At 43.1% G+C, this 14,565-nt stretch overlaps 1 pseudogene; it reads left to right on the top strand.

Annotated features, from left to right (window-relative positions):
* The first annotated feature begins 12,877 nt into the window (after positions 1 to 12,877).
* LOC112259591 lies at positions 12,878 to 14,233 on the top strand (annotated as a pseudogene).
* The last annotated feature ends 332 nt before the right edge of the window (positions 14,234 to 14,565 follow it).

Genomic DNA, 14,565 nt, shown 5'->3' on the forward strand with positions numbered 1-14,565 from the left:
TGTACACACCATTCTGTTGTTGGGGTCTGTACACACCATTCTGTTGTTGGGGTCTGCACACACCATTCCAACACAGAAAAGCTTCTTTCTAACCTACTTAAATATGATCTTTTGGAAGGAAAACTAGTTCACTCATATTGTAAGTAAATATAGGTCATATATTTCATAGAAATGTGGAAACATTGGGCGTTTACAGTTAAATGGTGGAGTTATTTTAAATTGAATAATATACAGATATTATTTATCTGTCATATACAATAGCATTATATTAAAATCAAACTTTATTTGTCACATGCGCCGAAAACAAGTGTCGACCTTACCATGAAATGCTTACGTACAAGCCCTTAACCAACAGTGCAGTTCAAGAGGAGGTAAGAAAATATTTACCAAATAAACTAAAGTAAAAATAATAAAACACCGAGGCTATATACAAGGGTACCGAGTCAGTGTGCGGGGATACAGGTTAATTGAGGAAATTGTACATGTAGGTAGGGGTGAAGTGACAATGCATAGGTAATAAACAGCTAGTAGCAGCAATGTACAAAACAAATGTAAATGTAAATAGTCCGGTGGCCATTTGATTAATTGTTCAGCAGTCTTATGGCTTGGGGGTAGAAGCTGTTAAGGAGCTTTTTGGTCTTAGACTTGGCGTTTCGGTACCGCTTGCTGTGTGGTAGCAGAAAAAAACAGTCTACGACTTGGGTGACTGGAGTCTGTGACAATTTTATGGGGTTTCCTCTGACACCGCCTATTATATAGGTCCTGGATGGGCCGTACACATTACCCTCTTTAGCACCTTACGGTCAGTTGCCGAGCATTTGCCATGCCATACCAACTTTTTGAGAATCTGGGGACCCATGCCAAATCTCTTTCAATCTCCTGAGGGGGAAAAAAGTTTGTGGTGCCCTCTTCACGACTGTTTTGGTGTGTTTTGACCATGATAGTTCGTTGGTGATGTGGACACCAAGGAACTTGAAACCCTCGACCTGCTCCACTACAGCCCCGTCGATGTTATTGGGGGCCTGTTATTAAGCCCACCTTTTCCTGTAGTCCACAATCAGCTCTTTTATCTTGCTCACATTGATAGCGAGGTTGTTGTCCAGGAACCACAATGCCAGTTCTCTGACCTCCTCCCTATAGGCTGTCTCATCATTGTCGGTGATCAGGCCTACCACTGTTGTGTCGTCAGCAAACTTAATGATGGTGTTAAGAGTCGTTTTTGGCCACGCAGTCGTGGGTGAACAGTGAGTACAGGAAGGCAATAAGTACACACCACTGATGGGAGCCAGTGTTGAAGATTGCGTGGCAGACGTGTTGTTGCCTACCCTTACCACCTGGGGGCGGCCAGTCAGGAAGTCCAGGATCCAGTTGCAGGAGGTGTTTCGTCCCAGGGTCCTTAGCTTAGTGATGAGCTTTGTGCGCACTATGGTGTTGAACGCTGAGCTGTAGTCAATGAACAGCATTCTCACATAGGTGTTCCTTTTGTCCAGGTGGGAAAGGGCAGTGTTGAGTGTGATTGAGATTGCATCATCTGTGGATCTGTTGGGGTGGTATGAGAATTGGAGTAGGTCTAGGGTATCCGGGAGGATGCTGTTTATGTAAGCCATGACCATCCTTTCAAAGCACTTCATGGCTACTGACGTAAGTAATTTACATATTACTGTTGTAGTGGATATGCTAGTGGACTCCAAATATCAGAATGCCTTGTGGCAGGAAGAAAGAACATATTTTGAAACCATCAAGTCATTAGCATGTGTTGCGCTAGCTACCCTTCTTTTGTTGCTTTCCACAGTCTAAAGTGATCAAATGTAATGTGAATAATTTAATTCACTAAAATAGCTTTTCATCTCACAATCAATGTTCTGAGCAAATCATTTGTAGATAGTTATTAATCTATATTAACATAATGGTTTGGCCACTTGCTACCAATGGTGTTAGTGCTACAGATTATCTTCATGCTTTTGAGATTCGCCTAGAGATGAAAGAATGGAATCAAAGTTCTCCGACCTCAATCTTCAACCTTGAAATTCATTCAACAGACATACTCATCGGAGAACTTTGTATATTGGACCTAGGACTTCAGTGGGGGAAACAAAATCTTCCAACACATTGTACCAAATAGGTGGTGGGCCATAGCAAATTATGTGATTTCGTTTTCGAGATGATTGATCTCTGTCGAGGGAGGATCTGACTTTGACATATTGTGTATATTTATTTCTTCTGAACACATTTCCGTTTGTTGGCAAAGTCAATTCTCATACATTTTTCTAAATGCTTTTATGTTCACTAGCTGGACATTCAAAACGCCACTGAGAACTAAACTGTAAACCAATCAAAACTTGTGTACCATACATGGTACTATCTCTGCTGATCTTGTTATCTGTACCTAAGGTAGTAGACAGCTGGTGTAGTGGCTTCCTTTCCTCATTACCATAGCCACTGCCCTAGCCTGAAAGCGGACTGCCCTAGCCTGAAAGTGGGGTTATTTCGTACGCAAACAGTCCACATTCAAGGTTTCCAAACGGCCAAAACATTCAATGAGATCCAGGGATATGGTGCAACAAAAAGGTTAATTCTTCTTATAGTGAGGGAAAAAGTATTTGATCCTCTGCTGATTTTCTACGTTTGCCCACTGACAAAGAAATGATCAGCCTATCATTTTAATGGTAGGTTTATTTGAACAGTGAGAGACAGAATAATAACAACAAAATCCAGAAAAACGCATATCAAAAATGTTATAAATTTATTTGCATTTTAATGAGGGAAATAAGTATTTGACCCCCTCTCAATCAGAAAGATTTCTGGCTCCCAGGTGTCTTTTATACAGGTAACGAGCTGAGATTAGGAGCACACTCTCAGATTTTTTTTACGCGACATAAATGATGTACATTATCGAACAAATCAAACATTTATTGTGGAACTGGGATTCCTGGGAGTGCATTCTGATGAAGATCATCAAAGGTAAGTTAATATTTATAATGTTATTTCTGACTTCTGTTGTCTCCAACATGGCGTATACAGTATATGTATTTGTTGCCTGAGCGCCGTACTCAGATAATTGCATGGTTTGCTTTTTCTGTAAAGTGTTTTTGAAATCTGACACAGCGGTTGCATTAAGGAGAAGTATTTGGATTGTATTTTCATCAACATTTATAATGAGTATTTCTGTAAATTGATGTGGCTCTCTACAAAATCACTGGATGTTTTTGGAACGACTGAACATAACGCGCCCAATGTATACTGAGATTTTTTGATATAAATATGAACTTTATCAAACAAAACATACATGTATTCTGTAACATAAAGTCCTATGTCATCTGATGAAGGTCATCAAAGGTTAGTGATTCATTTTATCTCTTTCTGTTTTTTGTGACTCCTCTCTTTGGCTGTGTTTTTCTGTGGCTTGGCTCTGACCTAACAATCGTTTGTGGTGCTTTCGCTGTAAAGCCTATTTGAAATCGGACACTGTGGTGGGATTAACAACAAGATTACATTTAAAATGGTTTAAGATACTTGTATGTTTGAGGAATTTTAATTATGAGATTTCTGTTGTTTTGAATTTGGCGCCCTGCACTTTCACTGGCTGTTGTCAGCCCGAAGAAGTTATTAAGAATCTTCCTTGCTAAGAAGTTGGCACAGGGTATCCAAATTTGCTGGCGAAGTCTAGAAAGCATGTGACCTCTCCCAAAGTGGCCAATCTGCTCATGGATGTGGACTAAGATCATTCTGGAGATGTAGGAGTCTTTGGGCAGGATCATAAGATTCTTTAGTTCCATATGCATAGCAGCTTTGCTTTAACGTCTCTAGGGTAGGGGGCAGCATTTGGAATTTTGGATGAAAAGCATGCCCAAATTAAACTGCCTTCTACTCAGGCTCATAAAGATAGGATTTGGGATAGGATTTGAATAGAAAACACTCTAAAGTTTCCAAAACTGTTAAAATAATGTCTGTGAGTATAACAGAACTGATTTGGCAAGCGAAAACCTGAGAAAAATCCATTCAGGAAGTAGGATTTTTTGTTTGTTTGTAGTTTTCTATTCAATGCCATTACAGTATCCATTGACTTAGGACTCAAATTGCAGTTCCTATGCCTTCCACTAGATGTCAACAGTCTTTAGAAATTGTTTCAGGCTTGTATTCTGAAAAATGAGGGAGTAAGAGACGTTATTGAACCAAAGGAACATTTATTGAATAAATGAATGTCTTCTGAGTGCAAACATATGAAGATCATCAAAGGTAAGTACATTTTATGTCTATTTCTGACTTGTGTAACTCTTCTACTTGGCTGGTTACTGTTTGTAATGATTTGTCTGCTGGGCTATGATCTCAAATAATTGGAAGGTATGCTTTCGCCGTAAAGCATTTTTGAAATCTGACACCGTGGTTGGATTCACAAGAAGTTCATCTTTAAACCTATTTAAAATAGTTGTAGCCTTTTCTGAATTTTTACAATGAGTATTTCTGTATTTGAATTTGGCGCTCTGCAATCTCACTGGATGTTGGCCAGGTGGGACGCTAGCATCCCACATACCCTAGAGAGGTTAACCTTCCTCCCACTCTCAGAATGCCATTGTCAACAATTGGATCAAGCTTACAGATTGAGTCGCTTCTCTTGGCACATTGTTTTCCTTCACAACTACTGCAGTTTCTTGTTTAACTTCTTATGGTATCGGGGACGGTTGCGTCCCACTTGGGCAAAAAAAACAGGGAAAATGCAGCGCAGCGAAATAAAAATCTAACTTTCATTAAATCACACATGTAAGATACTCAATTAAAGCTACACTCGTTGTGAATCCAGCTAACATGTCAGATTCTAAAAAGGCTTTTCGGCGAAAGCATAAGAAGCTTTATTTGATGATAGCCCAATAGTAAACAAAGAGGGTAGCATATTTCAACCCTGCAGAAATAAAATATAAAACATGCATTGCCTTTGACGAGCTTCTTTTGTTGGCAGTCCAATATGTCCCATAAACATCACAATTGGTCCTTTTGTTCAATTAATTCCGTCCATATATGTCCATGTATTTGACGTGTTTGATCCAGAAAAAAACAGCTTCCAAAAAACGCAACGTCACTACAAAATATTTCAAAAGTTGCCTATAAACTTTGCCAAAATATTTCAAACTACTTTTGTAATATAATTTTAGGTATTTTTAAACGTTAATAATCGATCAAATTGTAGACGGGTCTATCTGTGTTCAATACAGGAAGACAGCAAACCAACTCTACTTTTCACGTCTTGCGCAACTCTCAACAGTGTTACCCAGTTCCTAGATAGCCTACTTCTTCATTGCACAAATGAATAACCTCAACCAAATGCAAAAGACTGGTGACATCCAGTGGAAGCAGTAGGAACTGAAAACAGGTTCCTAAGAAATATAATTTGCCAATGAGAACTCTGCTACATAAGTTCTGTTATACTCACAGACATGATTCAAACAGTTTTAGAAACTTCAGTGTTTTCTATCCAAATCTACTAATAACATGCCTATCTTATATTCCTGGCATGAGTAAGTTTTGTCTCCATTAACCTCTCTGGGATCGTTCGGGACACTAGCGTCCCACCTCGCCAACAGCCAGTGAAATTGCAGGGCGCCAAATTCAAAACAACAGAAATCTCATAATTAAAATTCCTCAACCATACAAGTATTTTACACCATTTTAAAGATACACTTCTCGTTAATCCAACCACAGTGTCTAATTTCAAAAAGGCTTTTCGGCTAAATGAGAACATATCATTATGTTAGGTCAGCAACTAGTCACAGAAAGCATTCAGCCATTTTCCAACCAAAGAGAGGTGTCACAAAAAGCAGAAATATAGATAAAATGAATACTAACCTTTGACGATCGTCGTAACTCCGTTGACCATTTAGCCAATTTATTGGAAGCTATCCAATGTTACAGTTGACTAGACTTGCCAGCTAATACTGTAAAAAGCAATGTGCCTAATCAGGAAGCTAATGTTTAATTAGCTATCTCTCTGTCAGTGAATTCAATTTTGAATCCTGTTTTGGCATGATTGTCTCATTTCAGTAGAATTCTGCCACTGCATGTTACAATAGTAAAATAACTTGTCACCTGTTAACCTGATTCTACATTGAATTTAGTCTTTGAGATGCTCAAACAAGCATGTATATCTGTAGTGGGTGTTGAACTCTAAAATGGGCTAGACTGTGTAAGACAAAATCCACAAAGAGAAGACAACAGGCAAATACATATGTGGTCCCAATTTCTAAATAGTGACGGCAGGGCTAGTTCAAATAGCACTTGGTTGATCTCTGGGAGCAGGACATAGGAGAGCCGAATAGATCATGTGAGAGACAAGAATTAATCAAATAAATCATCACAGCAAAGGAACGTAGTTTGTCAGCGAGAAAATTAACATCCTGACAGTCTGGGGCACGGTGCTCTGTCATCGTCCTACTCCGACTATTGACAGGGATAATGTGGTATATATTTTTTGTCAGTACGAATGAAATTAGTGGTTCCTGCCCTGATGACAGGATTAGCTTTACACTCTTTGCCCTATAACCGGTGCCCCCGCACATTGACTCTGTACCGGTACCACCTGTACTGTATATAGCCTCGCTATTGTTATTTTACTGCTGCTGTTTAATTAGTTGTTAATTCAAATTTTATTTTTTACTTAAAACTGCACTGTTGGTTTAAGGGCTTGTAAGTAAGCATTTCACCGTAAGGTCTACAACTGTTGTATTCGGCGCATGTGATAAATAACATTTAATTTGAACACATATGGAATCATGAAATATCCAAACAAGTGTTAAACAAATCTAAATATGTTTTAGATTTGAGATTCTTCAAAGTAGCCACCCTTTGCCTTGATGTCAGCTTTGCACACTCTTGGCATTCTCTCAACCAGCTTCACCTGGAATGCTTTTCCAACAGTTGAAGGAGTTCCCACATATGCTGAGCACTTGTTGGCTGCTTTTCCTTCACTTAGCTGTCCAACTCATCCCAAATCATCTCAATTGCGTTTAGGTCAGGTGATTGTGGTGGCCAGTTCATCTGATGGACCTTATTAGGCTTACCAAAGCCTCACCATGGTCACACTCTCCTGGGTACAGTAAGACCATACTCACAGCCCCTCGATTTAAGCTTACCCAGGACCCTCCAACACACACACACACACTACCTAGAGCCCGATAAGGCTTACTGTGACTCCCTTCAGACAGTAGACACACTGTCCTGGGCACTTAATTCGCCCAACTGAATCAAACAGGCCTGATCCTGAGCCACGCTTTGGGCTGCAACTCACACAGTCAGCACCAGCATGGATAATGCTACCAGCAACCTCAACCACACTGCTTACACATCCTATTGTAGCCTAACGCCATCACTAGCACACTCAGCAAAAGTGTAACAATAACAGTGACACATCAAAGGATGTGAGTGTGACAAGTTTGTGATGCTGAACGGACAGCGACTGTAATATGCAGCGAACTCCATGTAGGAAAGCACACTTTTAGTAAAAGCACATTCACTCAGACATAATAAGGAAGTAGGTCCCAATCATAAGAATACAAAACCCCAACCATTAGGATAAGCATTTCCCAATCGAAATGTACAACTATTACTTCCCCTTCCAAACCTATTTTTCATGTTCAGCACACAAAGAAATGATCTGAAGTTTGAACGCAACAGTTATTTTCAAAGAGTTGGCTAACAACAGCAAGCGAGCTGCAATAAAAGATACAGTTCCACTGACCAGATGATGATCATTTGAAACTGAACTTATTGATGAAAGTTCAAATTTAATAGGGCGACGCTAACAAATTATCAACAATATCCTCTTCGTTAACACCTGCTGCAGCCGCTGCACACTAGCCTACAATAAAAGCTAGCTAGCTAGACCATGGGAAAACTAGTGCTTGCTGTTGTGCAAGTGACCTGTCGGCCTTCAAGAAGGTGGAAGTTTCCATACGTTTATGTTAAAACGGTCCCACCCATTGCAAGTCAAAATGTAATTGGTTTAGTCCGTTGTCACTGCAAAATTCTGCCCTTATACAGTTGAATAGCAGATGCCTTTTAATCTAGCTTCTGAGCGCCTAGCCAACTGCTGATTTAGCTAGCTAGATGTATCTCCCCAGAGACCTCCAAAGAAAAATCCTGATTGAATGTTTTTCTCTTCAGTGTTCACCCTTTCCTTTCAAAGACAAAAATGAAGATATTAAATCAGAATATTATTGAAAATAATAAAACAATTAGAATATTATTGAAAATATTAAATTTAAATTAAACATATTTGTATAGATGCTTAAGCCTTCTCTGAAGGGTTCCCCACTGCACATACTGGTAAGTGGTTCCAGGTGGAAAGAGGAAAACTACACAACAAAATGATCAGACGTTCTTAACCATTTTTCCAAAGCTGCAGTTAGTGCCAAGTCCTATAAGACAGAGAGGAGGCTGAATGCTGCTAACTCTAGCTGCCTCACCAATCTCACGGTGGATAAAGGACGGATTCCCTAAGTAAGACAAAGTGATGTGTCTGAGAAGGATCAGACTTATCAAGGAGTGTAGCATGGGAAGACATTCTTGAGCAGGGGTGTCAAACTCATTCCATGGAGGGCCTAGTGTCTGCTGGTTTTTGTTTTTTCCCTTAAATGAAGACCTAGACAATCTGGTGAGGGGAGTTCCTTACTAATCAGTGACCTTAATTCATCAATCATATACAAGGGAGGAGCGCAACCCAGCAGACACTCTGTGGAATGAGTTTGGCACAGGTTCTAGAGTATGTAAGATGGGAAGACATTATAAAGTAGGCTCTTAACAGATTGCACACACATGGCAGAGATTGGTTGATCGGACTCATATGAGTGAAAAGAAGTTCCAGGGTTCTTTGCTTTCGGGCTGAAAGACAGTGAGCTAGGTCTTAAAAATCTGCACCTTAGCAACAAGATATCAAATCAAAAGTTTATTTGTCACGTGCGCCGAATACAACAGGTGAAGACCTTACAGTGAAATGCTTACTTACAGGCTCTAACCAATAGTGCAAAAAAGGTATTAGGTGAACAATAGGTAAGTAAAGAAATTAAACAACAGTAAAAAGACATGCTATGTACAGTAGCGAGGCTATAAAAGTTGCGAGGCTACATACAGACACCGGTTAGTCAGGCTGATTGAGGTAGAATGTACATGTAGATATGGTTAAAGTGACTATGCATATATGATGAACAGAGAGTAGCAGTAGCGTAAAAGAGGGGTTAGGGGGGAGCACAATGCAAATAGTCCAGGTAGATATTTGATTACCTGTTCAGGAGTCTTATGGCTTGGGGGTAAAAACAGAAGCATTTTTGTCCTAGACTTGGATATGGTTTCCCATCCCTTTAATGACGGGATAAAGGTTGTTATTTTCCATGACTGATATTCCTGATAGGCAAAGCTAGTTTTTCAGAGTAGTATCCAGGAGAGAAAAAAAACATGCCTAATCAGTCCATTTGAACAACATTTAAAAACATGATGTATATTCAAGCCTGATGATCACAATTGATGATTCGCTCATTGATACACAGTCCTTTTAATTACAAGGTTTCCTCTGAAGTGAGAGAAAATGTGATTTTCCCAGGCAATTTGATAATGTGTGAGGACAAAAGTGCACAAGGCGAAATGAAAGCAGCACATGAAAGGACTTTTTTTATTTTGAAAAAATAAAAAGTGATGTGGTGTGAGCCTGGGACTGCTTGAGGAGAGGTGGTATTGGAATAAAAGTATTCACAGAGAAAATTCAGAGAGCCCTATCTCCAGCGCAGAGCAGGCCCACAGAAGCACAGCAGGCACCATTAGAATTGTGTTTATATAACACCAAATCAGATCTGAGGGGGTTATACACAAATGCGTGTGTACAATGCGCACACACACACAGTGAATGAGTATCTGTCTGTTGCAGAAGTCCCTGGGAACAGCTCTGTCAGATAAAGACAGAACCAGGCTGAGGAATGCCTAAATGGAGAAATGGGGTCCAGCCTTCTTCTTCCCATTACTGAGCCTCTGAGCCTGCCAATCAGTTCAGTGCCCAGGACAGTGGGTCTACTGTCTGAAGGGAGTCACAGTAAGCCTTATCGGGCTCTAGGTTGTGTGTGTGTGTGTGTGTGTGTGTGTGTGTGTGTGTGTGTGTGTGTGTGTGTGTGTGTGTGTGTGTGTGTGGAGGGTCCTGGGTAAGCTTAAAGCGAGGGGCTGCGAGTATGGTCTTACTGTACCCAGGAGAGTGTGACCATGGTGAGGCTTTGGTAAGCCTAATAAGGTCCTGGGCACTGAGCATAGCGATGGTCAGCGTAAGCCTCTCAAGGGGAGAACGACTGCTGTGGTCCAGTTGGGGTTACATGAGGCTTGCATTTCTGTGGTTTGGGAAGCTACGTGTCCATAGGGGATTAGAACGAAGCCCACTGATTCCATGTCAGCAGCATGTGTTTTAGAGGGGGTCAGTGCTTGTATTGACGAGCCAGGGTAAGTATGCTGTCAGCGATTTATGGAACGCTTCACCTGGCCATAGCGTAACCATCTTGGGTCAGGGGAAGCATTTTAAGCTGTAGGTGACTTGTTTCCAGAGGTTAGGGCTAACATTGATTGCCCCAGAGCACAAATCATTTAAGTCAGGGTCAGCTTAGATAGGCCTAGGTTAGCCATGTAAGAGGAGGTTAGTCAGGTATTGCAGAATTACTGTATGTTTGTCCTGTAAATCATGGTAGAGGGATGGCAATAAGGGGAGTCAGGAATGGCAGAGTGTGTTGTTAAAGTGGGTTCAATACTGTAATACTCCACTGTGACCCATAGCAGTGTGTCTACAATCCCATTGTTTGAATAGAAAAACATACCACCTATCACTGTCCTTTTCTTCTCACTTCTGCTTGTGTGGCCTTCTCAGTGAAACCAGCTCTTCTCTGACTTTTTTGAAAGTGACTTTGAGTACCTAAGCATGTAGGCTGAGTTAATGCAGGCCATGTTCAGAAAGGGGAGAGAGGGGTACTTGGCTTTTTCAATAAAGCTCTGGTAATGCGTTTTGTAATGCATTGGTTATACTTCACAGTAAAAACCCATTCCGTTCCTTGGCCATGCAGGCCTGTGCAATTCTTCCTAAATTGCCTTTTCTCCTAGCCATTCGTTATGCTTTCCACTCCAGCGCACCGCCATCATTTATTCATTTGATGAAACAACAGGTGCGCCAAAACAAAACAACACAGAGACACACGTACACACAAACACACACACATATGTGAACACACACAGGCACACACGCAAGCACGTACACACAAACACATCTCACCCACAGATTAATAGGTAGACGGATGGATGGTGTAGGGACAGATGGATGGATAGCTGAATGGACAGAAGGACAGATGGGAGCAACACTATTATCATCATTCTGAATTCAACATCCAACAAAAGTCAAATGCATTGGTTTACAAAGATGCCATGGCCTCCGAGAAAAGTTGAATGAAAGGGAAAGAGAAAGAAGTGGACCAGAGAGTTAGTGATTCTTATAATGTGAAACTCCATTTTGTTCCTCCTGCTTCCCTTTCATACAGGCAGGCCCATTATGGACAGGATAATGTGTTTGTGTGGTGGCAGGGAAATGGGTCTGCTTTGTTTAGGCTGGTGTCAGCCTTGATGAAAAAGTGCCATCGACTTGGAATGGGCTTGCAGCAGTCTCTGTCTCTGTCACCGCGCTCAGCAGATGATAACCATTGATCGCTCACCAGAAAGAAAGATAGGAATGGGAAAAGGAGGAGAAAGAGAGAGACAGAGATGACTAGTGAAAGAGAACAGGAAGTAACAGGATTTTATTTGCAAATGTGACTTGGCGGTTAGATTTTGATGAACAGATGTCTCTTAACATTGTTCACTGAGAACATTTAATTAATGAGAAAAGTAGTTAGTAGCACAAAAAAATATATAAATGTAAAAAGCCATTGCGGGGAAAAGATCAATCTCAAGACATAACAGTACGCGCTGAAACTAAATTAAAAAAATTAACCCCAAAATCCTGCTATTCATCTATGCCTATGACCCCTCTATCTCTCCATTCCTCTGACCCATCGCCTCTCCCCTCTTCCACCCGTCTAGCAATCCACCCGCCCCTCCGCATCTGTACCCCACCTCCCCTGTGTCCCTGATATTGCATGAGTTCATGCTGAGCGCCAAACAGCCATCCCAAAAACCACCACTCAATATTCCTTGACAAGGAGCGAAAAGGGGCCGGTGCCATTTTGAGTCCTAATTCACTGTGACTCTGCAAAATCCTTTTAGCAACACTAGCGACAGCCATGGCTCATTGGAGTCGATAAAGGTGGCACTTTCGTAATGGTAATGACTCCCTAGTGGCCTGTAGTATGCCATAACTTGATTGTCTGGTCAATTGATAGGGACCTTCGGTCAGTACAGTACAGATCGGCCTTGTGCCTTGGACCTTTCCTCATCCCTGTCTTGCTGAATGTAATGAGTGTTTGGCGACATTGATTTTCTATGCTGTCATCCCCCTCTGTGTCTGTATTGATTTTAGTGGTTTTCATATGTAAATACTGTATGAGGTTTGACATGTAGTGGATAGAACATGTGGATGCATGGACACACACACACACACACTCACACATAATATGTCTGCTTCTGTAGATATACTGCCATTTGTAATCCGGTATCGATAATCATAGCCAATCAATCTCAGGGGATTAAATCCAACTGTAATCAAATTGTTTGAGTGACATTCCAGCTAATGGCTAGTGATATTATACTTTACAAAAAAGAAAAGCAACATGCCAAAATGTAAAAGATTTGAATGAGTTACAGTTCATATAAGGAAATCAGTCAATTGAAATAAATCTATTTGGCCTTAATATTAGGATTTCACATGAATTGGAATACAGATATGCATCTGTTGGTCACAGACACCCTAAAGACTCCGGGCCCCACGGCCTATGCCGCGACACAGGCCCGCGACATCGCGTCCGCCTTCCACCTGTTTGTCACACCGGCGATAGAAAGGATAATTGTGGAAATGACGAACCTGCACGGGGCCAGAAAGTACGGCGACGGCTGGCGACCCATGGATGCCACGGACCTGCGCGCCTACCTAGGGCTGCTGATCCTAGCGGGCGTCTACAGGTCCCGGGGTGAGGCCGCGGCAAGCCTGTGGGACGCTGAGAGCGGCAGGACCGTGTTCCGAGCCACCATGTCGCTCAAGGTCTTTCACAGGTACTCGAGGCTGCTGCGATTCGACGACCGCCAGTCGAGACCCGCCAGACTTGCCACGGACAAACTCGCAGCCATACAGGAGGTCTGGGACCTGTGGGAGGCGCAGCTGCCGGCCCTCTACAACCCGGGGCCCGACGTGACGGTGGACGAGCAACTGGTCTCGTTCAGAGGTACTGTGCGTGCGCGTGCGTGCGCATGTGCTTACATGTCTATACAGAGCGTGTGTATCACAAAATGTGGCCCTTGGCCCCCGTTGCACACAGTAACCACACTAATGTCTTGTCCCCTTTCCAAAAGGCCGCTGTCCTTTCCGTCAGTACATCCCCAGCAAGCCGGCCAAATACGGCATCAAGTCGTGGGTGGCCTGCGACGCCAAGTCCAGCTACGCTTGGAAGATGCAAGTGTACACCGGCTAGGCGGCCGGCGGAGGCCCCGAGAAGAACCAGGGGATGCGCGTCGTCCTCGATCTGACAACAAGGCCTGAGCGGTCGCAACGTCACCTGCGACAACTTCTTCACCTCCTACGACCTGGGCCAGCGGCTCCTCGAGAGGAACCTCACCATGGTGAGCACGGTGAGAAAGAACAAGGCCGAGCTCCCGCCCGCGCTGCTCGAGTCCAGGGGCAGACAGGTCCTGTCCTCCAGGTTCGCCTTCACGCCCACCGCCACTCTGGTGTCCTACCTGGCAAAGAGAAACAAGAACGTGCTACTCTTGAGCACGCTGCACACAGAGGGCCACATCAGCGATCGCCGTGACAAGAAGCCGGGCCCTCATCCTAGACTACAACTGCAACAAGGGCGGCGTGGACAACCTAGACAAGGTGGTGGGCACCTACAGCTGCAGACGGATGACTGCCCGCTGGCCCCTGGTCGTCTTCCACAACATCCTCGACGTGTCCTCCTACAACGCCTTTGTCATATGGCGAGAGATCAAGCCTGACTGGATGCCTGGCAAGCGGAACAAGCGCAGGGTGTTCCTCGAGCAGCTGGGAAAGGCACTCGTGAAGCCGCTGATCCAAAGAAGGCAGCATCTGCCCCACACCGAAGCGGCGTCAGCCCTTGTCAAAGTCCTACAGAGTGCTACGGCGGCGCCTCCTGATCAACAGCGCGAGGGCCCCGCCGCTGGCACGGCCGCTGCCCCGCTCGTTGCCCCGGCCACCGGGGCAAGTAAGAGGAAGAGGTGTCAGCTCTGCCCACCCAAGAAGGACTCCAAGACACACACGGTGTGCTGCAGGTGTAAGAAATACATCTGCAAAGGCTGTTCACACGCCTACTGTCACACTTGCGCACATTGGGCCTTTAGCCAGGACGGGACAGGGTGACCCGGAGGACGCGGGGACTAGACACAGTACCAGGACAACGG

The sequence above is a fragment of the Oncorhynchus tshawytscha genome, linkage group LG10, assembly GCF_018296145.1.
Source record: "Oncorhynchus tshawytscha isolate Ot180627B linkage group LG10, Otsh_v2.0, whole genome shotgun sequence".
Lineage (NCBI taxonomy): Eukaryota > Metazoa > Chordata > Actinopteri > Salmoniformes > Salmonidae > Oncorhynchus > Oncorhynchus tshawytscha.